We start from the raw sequence: 9,503 nt of genomic DNA, 5'->3' as shown, positions 1-9,503 counted from the left end.
TTGAATTGTCATGATATTTGAGAAAAATAAGCGTAATTGTCTCCCATTTTAAACCAAAGAGGGAACTAGGCTCCAGAGACACAAATGACTCACCAATATCCATAAATTGGGAGCAGTCTAGTGATAATGCTTTTCCACTAAATTCCTTTTATTCCACAAATACATTATTTGCTCCTTTGGAGATCATTTTGTTTGCCTGTTGTAAAGTTGCATATAAAAATAGAGTTTGGGCTCTTATTAGAAATTCTGAGCAAACAGATGTTAATAAAGGGAACTAGGTACCACTTGTATTTTTAATACCACCTATATTTGCTTTTGAATTGGTGTTTCTTTTCTCTGGGTACAATTATTCTGAACGAATACTTCTATGTGGTGGTTCCAGATTAAAATCTTATGAGCTTATAAAGAAAAAAAATATTGAGATGGGCTGGAGGATTACCTCCTGGTTGGAGTCTTGACACATTCATTCCAAGATGATCTATCTCTTGCCTGCCGAACCATTCTTTGCTGGTTTTGATTTTTATTATTGAACAAGGTCATCTAAAGTACTCCACACCAAGGATCAGTGAAAGCCACAGTTTCCTTGTCAAGATCAGCTTTAGGTAGCAAAAAGATAATTGGACTACATTTACAACCAACAATAAGAAATAATTTGTCAGCCAACAATGCAACTCAGTGAGTTGAGCCATATGATTTCCAGCAAAATTTTGTCAAGCTTTTCTTCTATCCCTAAACTAGCTTGTAAATACCAACATAAATAGCAATATCAATACAATAAATTTGACAGTGATTTTTACCCATCCTTTTGCAAAAGGGGGAAAAAAGTGGAGTCATTGTCTAAGAGGCCTGACATCAAGGACTTAGAGACAGTGGAGTGCCATTCCCAAATAAGATGGAGTCAAAAGAGAAGGGTTCTTTGGTGTATCATGACTTTTCTGAGTTTATTCTGTCACGTGTTGCACCTTGTCGTGACTTTCAGATTGAATCATCTGAGAATCCGCAGTGTTTCCCAAACCACCTTCCATTGTTAGTACTGGAGCATTAAAAGTTTTAATCTGCTTTACAAAAGCTTCCAAGGGAACGCCGGGGATGGGAATGAGAGATGTAGCTTTATCTTGGCATAATCCTCTAATGGCCTTTCCACATGCACGAAAGTATTCTAACACAAAACATTCATTCTTAAACTGTATTGATTCAGAGATTATGGAGGAAACTGCAAATTGCTCACCAAAATACACTCTTCCTTTCTTCCATAAATTAGCCTCTGACTGCATTGCTGTCCTCTTTCTCAGCCTCCCTTGCAGTTAGATATGGGCAAGAGATATATTTCTCACAGATGGACTATTGGGAGAAGTGACATCTGCCTCTTCCAGTCTGAATTTTAATATATTGACTGTGACTTTTCTATGCTCTTTCTCCTACCTGCTGGCTAGAACTCAGGGCATGGCAGAAACTTGGACTTGACCATGCAGGCATGGAAAATGCCCAGATGACGACAGACCTCTCCTCTGTCTCCTAAACTGGTCACGTTTTGCCTGAAAGCAAAAAGAGACTTTTATCTTTTTTAAGGCACTGAATTTGGGGCCATTCAGGTATAGCAGCAGCATAATCTCTAATTAAAACAGAAGCTGGCTGAAAGCTCATCAGCTGACTGCTAACATCTTCATACAGGCAACATAAAGGTGAGGATTAGGAGCAGCAGTTCTATCTCCCTGTTGTCAGAATTCAGACACAATTCAGTCTTCAAAGCTAGCATATAAAAAGACACCCATTTCTTTGCAGAATTTGTGTTTCTTTCCTTTCTGTCTACAAGAACTCCGTCCATTTGGAAACATAGACTGATGGTTTGTTGAATCCTCTACTTCTGGGCGTATAGTGGCCAAATGTTCCTAGGCTGTCTGCAGTATTTTGCCAGATGCTAGAAACAGCACAGTGACCCAGTCTTCAATGGAGACATTAACTAAATTGAAGGTGATGGCATAGAACATTATTTCCTAATGGGCTTTCCTTAAAATGAGTATGTGCCAGGTATCTTTTCTCAGAAGCAGAGGAATGTCCTTGAGTTAGGAAAGTGCTGAGGTAATGTAATTTACATATAAGACCTGACAGATTGCTCTTTATATTCTTAATTGCATCTGAAAAGTCCACAAGCAGTGTTCAGCCACCTACTATGTGTCGGGCAATGTGTAAGGGCTACACGGACAAAAAAAATCTATAGTGTCTACCTTAAAGAATTTATGAATATTACGTTTTATCCACAGCTAAGCTACATATCAATTACTATCAATTACTATTTCCCAATTCTGACATCAACATCTGATCCCCATCTACCCTGTTCTACATCTCTATTTGCCAAAGTACTATTATCCTTTAACATATTATATAATTTACCTGTTACTTATTGTTTTGTCCCCCACCCCAGTTACCAGCACTAGAATTTAACCCGAGAAGGATAGAACTCTGTTTTGCTCACTGAGGTATCACGAGAATTAAAACAGTACCTGGGACACAGTAGGTACTCAGTAAATATTTGTGAAATGAATGTTGCCCAAAGGAGGCAGCAGATAAAAGTGACTAGTGCCACATGGCACAGATATAGGTCTTACTGGGATGGTAAGGAATTACGAGCAGAGAAATAGTAGAGTGCAAGCAATCTTCTGACCTCCATGGCCTTGCCACTTAGAACAGTGGCAGATCACAAATCAGAACTTTACTTACATTCTATGGCTAAACATTCTAGTAGAGAGAGTCCTCAAGTCCATAATGTGTTATATAGTGATTGTTGAAAATGTAGCCACGTTTAAAAGTTGTGCTTTTTAATACTGTGATTGCTATCCTTTTTTTTTTTTTTTTTTGGCTCTAACTTAAACCTGCTGAGCCAACCCTCAGCAAAACTACCAAAAGTGGGAAGAATATGAACCTCCAGAGCACCTAGTTTTCCTCTCACTAATAAGTATACAAATAAATAATAAAACAGAGTACATTTGATCTCTTTTCTTTTTTTCTTAAGATTTTATTCGTTTATTCATGAGAGAGGCAGAGACATAGGCAGAGGGAGAAGTAGGCTCCCTATGGGGAGCCCGATGTGGGACTCAGTCCCAGGACCCCGGGATCATGCCCTGAGCTGAAGGCAGATTCTCAACCACTGAACCACCCAGGCGTTCCCTAATTTGATCTCTTTCATTGACTGATACATGGGCAATGATTTTTAGTCTACTCCAAGCTCTGTTTGGGTGAAACAAGAAAGGCTTAAAAAGTGTTAACTACATCGTGTTTCCTGGCCCCTTAGTAAATAAAGATTGGCTTCCATATTTACCATCATGGATTAGGACTGTTGTTTTTTTTTATTTTTTGTTTGGATGAAGTCCCATTTCACTGCCAATATATGGAGTGCCCCATACGTAATGTCTTTCTTAGAAAATAGAAAAATGTGGATGGTGATGGTGATGCTTCTTTTAATTTCATTTTACAGATTTTGGTGATCTGTCCATATAACAAGAAAGGTAGCAGAGACTTTATTTGAAGACATTACCATATCAGATCAAAGAAAAATGGCTACATATGTAAAAATAAGATCAAAAGGAATTAATTTAATTTGATTTCCAGAATTGAAGGAATAAAATATACACAGAAGTCCATCAATGATTTTCAGTGAATTTAGTACTAGTAGTGCATATACAGGTCAAAAATTATTAAAATCAAATCTTAATTTTACCTTTTGTCCCTTTTTTGAGTTTCCCATTGAATCTCTACCATTAATTTTTTTATTATTACTGTATGAAGGAGGGCAAAGTGGCTCTATTACAAAGAAATCTGGACATAGGCCTTTTACTTACAGAGGTAGGAGGGTGAAACTTGTATGAGGGAGGAAAATTTATTTTTAAATAATTCAATGAATCTACTATGGCGTGAAAAATAAACCCCCTCCCTAAGACATGATCTGGAAGAAAACTGTAAAACGAAGAGATAATCAAGAATATTAAGGTCCTATTGATAATACATGAAAGAGAACAAGGGGCACATGAACAGTAAGAATTGGTGAGAAGGGGCCCTAGAGACAGATGAGTATGAGCAACAAGGTGGAGGCAGCAGCAGATGGAGAGATGTGACCATTGAAAAATCTCCAAGCTGGGAGATGCTCAGTATATTTCTACTACACTATTTGACATCAAATTTGAAAATAATTCTGCTTTATTGATTAAATAGCCTCCCCAACCACAAACCTTTAGTAAAAAGTATGCTCTATGCCTTCTGTTAACGGTGAAATTATTTTTCTGCTCTGTCCGTTCTGTATTCAAACCTTCAGGTAAGTCTCATCTATACATCTTGGGTGAGTGGTACCTAAGAGTAATGCAGGAATGAGAGCGAAGGGAGATGAGTGAAGAAAGCAGATGTTGAAGGATATTAGCAAACTGTGAAGCAGACTGCAGAATAATCAGACCAGAAGATGATAGAAATAAATTCACAGAGATATGATCCATTGTGTTGGATATTAAAGTTAGGGGTAAGCTCTGAGGGTTACAGAACATGTGAGTGTTTCAAATTACACCCGAGAATTTTGTCTGGAATTGCCTTGAGCCCTGGTACGTACTCTCCAATATCCTAAACCAAGCAATACCCCAAGATCTAGCCAGAAGTGTATCCTTATCACAGTTGCAAAATGGGAGCTGAATGGTCCATAAAGTTGTGTCCCTCAGCAATCTGGGGATGGTGAAAGCGACTTCCTGAGTAGGCCAGAATTGGGACATGGCTTTAGAAGTTTTTTCCTGAAGGCTCAGCGGCATCTTGTAACTGCAGTTCTTCCAAGGATTCCACGAATCGCCTTTCCCTTGTAAATGGGTAGAATAGATTCTGTTTCCAGGTGGGAAGTTTGACAAATCTAAGAGACTAACCCTGAACTTAAAAAAAAATTATTATGATAAAATGCACATAGCATAAAATTTACCATGTTAACCATTTTAAGGGTACAGTTAAGTGGTATTAAATACATTCATAATATTATGCAAGCATCACCATTAACTATCTTCATAATTCATTCATCTTATAACACTTAAACTATATCTGTTAAACACAAACTCTCCATTACCCCCTCCTCCATTGGTGGGCATTTGAGTTGCCTCCACATTTTAGTCATTGCGAATACTGCTGCTATGAACCAGGGAGTACAAATCCCTCTTTAAGCGCCTGCTTTGAATTCTTTTGGCATATACCTAGAAGAGGAATGGCTGGATCACAACTCTGAACATTTGGCATGAGAGAAATCTTTATTTGATTAAGGTTTGGTCATTAGACTTCTGAGAATAGGCAAGAGCCCTGGTTATTTGGGTTCTCTCATAAGCAGATACTGTGGAAACGATTAGAGATTCACATGTAAAATTTTTTAAATTATGCACCAAAGAGAGGGAGAAGTCTTCCTAATATGCTAATATTAGAACACGCTAATATTAGAACGAGTCATGTCCCGGGCTTATTTTCCTCCACCAAGTTCACCATATTTTCATAGTCCATTTTTAAAAACATCATAAACTATGACCTTCTCTAAGCCATGTTAACTACATATACGCCTTCCCCTCATTTTCTCACCCTTCTGCTTTTATTACTTATAACATTTCTATAATTTCATGGTGTAAAATTGTCATAGTTAGTTCCATAAGCATAATTCCCATAGTTGCTAGCATTAGCTGGATTTTTTTTTTTTTTTTTTTTAGCTGGATGTTTAAATGGATTCACTGCTCACCATGACTCCATGTATCTTGACTTTTAAATTCATATTTTGGTTGGCTGAAGTCTGTCCTCCAGTAGTTTTTATAAGAATGTTTATGGAAACAATATTTCTTGATTTCTTGTATGTTTGAAAATATTTTCCCCTGGTTTTTATTATTGCACAGTGGTATAGCTGGACATAAAATATGATGATGTTCCTTTTCATTAAAACTTTGTAGACATTGTTCCATACTGGCTAGCATTGGATGTGATTCTGGAGAAGTTTAAATCCAATCTTACTGTTTCTCCTCCCTAAATATAAGACTCTATTTTTCTTGCCTTTGCCAGAAGCTCACAGGAGTGTTCTGATACGGTTACAACCAATAATTTTTCTCAGGAAAGACTTGGAGTTGACCGATTTGGATCAGTTTTTCCTGTGACATCTTTTGTTTTCAACTGGACAATGTCTTCAATTATTCCAGGAAATGTTTTTTAATGTATTAGTGAAAATTCTGTCTTTTTACTAAATGTAAAAAGACAATTTCACATCTGTTGATACTTTAGAGGTTTTCATATTTTCCTGCTAATTCTTTGAAACTTTCTTTTTTCTGCCTAATTTTGCTCATTTTTTAACCAAATGTCTGCTTTCCCTAATTGTATTTATAATTGTGTCTATGATTTTATCTGCTGCCAAAATATACTTTGGATATAAGGTAGTTTTATTTTTTCCCTTCTATTTTCTGTTTTGGTGGTGGTTGTAATTGTTTATGACCTCTACATTTACATTTTGAATAGGTCATACATGAACAGTGTTTAAACTTGAAGCAGCATTAAGCTCTATCCCCCAGACTCCCATTCTAGTCCCTATCCCTAGAGTGACTCCATGTATCTTCTCAGATGTATAGCAATAAAAATATTATTTTTCCTCTTTACACAAATAGTGGTACACCCTATACATACTATTCTGAATTTTCATTTTCTGTATATTTTAAAATTATTTTAGAGATCTCTATTAAAATATAAAGGGCTTTTTTCCTTTCCTTTTTTCTTTCATCATTTTCCTTTTTACTTTTTAATTCTTTCTTTCCTTTTACAGTTGTATAGCATTCTTTGTATGTAATTTATTCAGACTCCTGTAGGCAGATATTCAAATTGTTTTTATTCTTTTGTTATTATAAACAATGCTGTACTGAATAACTCAGTAAGTACGTTATTTCACAAATGTGCACACATATTTGATAGGTACATTCTCAAAGGTGTAACTACTGAACTAAAAGATATTTGATTTTTAATAATTTGTATAAATATTGCCAGGTTGTGATCAGAGAGCTGCCCTAATTCACATTCCCACCAGAAACATACCAGTTTTCTCACACCCATGCTAACATGAAATGTTCGCTCTTTGCCAGTCTGATAAGTAAAAGATTATTTTTATTGTTGTGTTTATTTGCATTTCTCTTATTATGAGTGAGTTGAGTATCTAGTCACATGGTTAATAGCCAGTTGTATTTTCTTTTCCTTAAACTTTTCCTTACATCCCTCACTCATTTTTTATTGCGTTATTGACTTTATTATTTTCTAAATACCTTATAGAAATTATAAATAGTTAATAGTTTTCTACAAGTTTCTTATTTGTCTTTTAATTTGATTAATGATAACTTTTTTCTAAGCATATTTTTATGCCAAATAGTCTTTCGATCCTTATCTTTTTATGATTATTGACATTTATAGCTTACTTAAAAATTCTTGCCACTCTTACATCATTATAATTTATTTCCATATGGCTAGCCTTTTTTTAAACACAATTTATTCAATAATAAAAACTCAATGCTTTATTCAACTTGTGCATCTCCATTGATTTGAGATTCTAGTCTGTGCATTGAACTATTTCTGGACTTTTATTTCTGTTCCATTGATCTATCCATTCATTTTTCTTTTTTTACCATTGTCACATAGTTTTGATTTAGGTAACTTCATAATGTGTTTCTCTTTTATTCTGAATTTTCTCTGTTTATTTAGTTTTTAATATGAATTCAAGATTCGTGTTGTCTAAATTCCCCAAGATCATCTTGCCATTTTATGATTATTGTGTTAATATGTTTACTTAAAGAAAACTGATATTTATCTTATATTGATCTTCCTATCTAAAAATGTTGTGAGGTTCACTTTTAGTCCTTGCATCACTCAGAAAGGTGCACAAGATTTATTTATAGAAATCTTACACATTTCTTTTTTTTTTTTTTTCACATTTCTTACATTTATTCTACACGTAGAAATCTCTGTCCAATCATTTGATGATCACTAACCAAACAGATTTCAGTAATCACACCCATCAGAGAATGCAGACTTTACAGAGTTAGGTCAGTTGAATCATTCAGAAAACAAATAGCAACAATGAACTCTGATGAGGGGAATATTTAAGATATACCATGTTCCACAGTTTTTTGTTTCTGAACAAAAATTGTGAAACATGAAAAGAAACAAGCAAGTATAGACCATAAACCAGGGAGACAAAAAAAGCAGTCACTAGACCTCTGAGGAATTCACAGGGAAATGAAGAATATAAAATGGAAGAAAAGGAATACAAAGACATAAGACACATAGCAAACAAATGGAAAAATGGCAGATGTAAATAAACCTTATCAATAACTAAATTAATTATAAATGGATTAAATACTCCAATCTAAGGTCAAAGACTAGCAGAATAGACAAAAAATGGGATCCAAGCATATGCCATGTATAGGAGAGATAATTTAGATTTAAAGACACTTTAGATTCAAATACACAAAAAACGTTGAAAGTAAGAGGATAGAAAAAGATATATTATGCAAACAATAACCAAAAACTATCTGGAATGGTTATATAGATATCAGACAACATATACTTGAAGACAAAAATTATGACTGGAAACGAAAAAGGATATCTTATAATAAAATTTCGATCCATCAGGAAGATACAACTTTAATAAACATATAGTCACTTACCAAAAGAATCCCAAAATGCATGAAGTAAAAATTGAAAAAACTGAATGTAGAAAAAGACAATTCAACAATAATATTTGAATGTTTCAGTAGCTCACTTCCAATAATGGATAGAACAACTACATAGAGGGGATCCCTGGGTGGCTCGGTGGTTTAGCACCGCCGGCAGCCCAGGACCTGATCCTGGAGACCCGGGATCGAGTCCCACATCGGGCTCCCTGCAGGGAGCCTGCGTCTCCCTCTGCCTGTATCTCTGCCTCTCTCTCTCTTTCTCTCTGTGTCTCTCATGAATAAATAAAATCTTAAAAAAAAAAAAAACAATTCCATAATGATTTATTTACAATATAGATTTCCGTGGAGGCAATAGGACACTTATGAATTTTCATGGAGCTAATACCTCTTTCATTTATCCATGAAAATAAAGTCTAATGATAAAGACAGCAGTCACTGCAAGTGGCAAAAATAATCTAGACAGGGAAGTTATTTCTTGTACCTCATAAATCACGAGAGAGAAAAAATATCTGGTCCACCTCTAGATAAAATGGTCACAGCTAAATCCGATGCCTTAGAAATCTGATGGTGTTTTCTTTTTAGTTGTATATTCCTCCTAACTCTTTTGTGGAACGCATGTCAAGGACTCTGCAGTGACATTTCTCTAAATATTCTCTCTCCCCATTTCAATTTTCCAATTAGGAGATACTTACCAGACCAAGAGCCAGATGTTGATCTTCTCTATGCCAGGCCTGGTATATACAAATAATTTATTTTTATAATTCAGAGATTTGTTTAAATCTTTTCATGGAATAGTTTAGGTGTCAT

The sequence above is a fragment of the Vulpes lagopus genome, chromosome 2, assembly GCF_018345385.1.
Source record: "Vulpes lagopus strain Blue_001 chromosome 2, ASM1834538v1, whole genome shotgun sequence".
NCBI lineage: Eukaryota > Metazoa > Chordata > Mammalia > Carnivora > Canidae > Vulpes > Vulpes lagopus.
The sequence above is the reverse complement of the archived record's forward strand: the minus strand, read 5'-3'. Positions refer to the sequence as shown.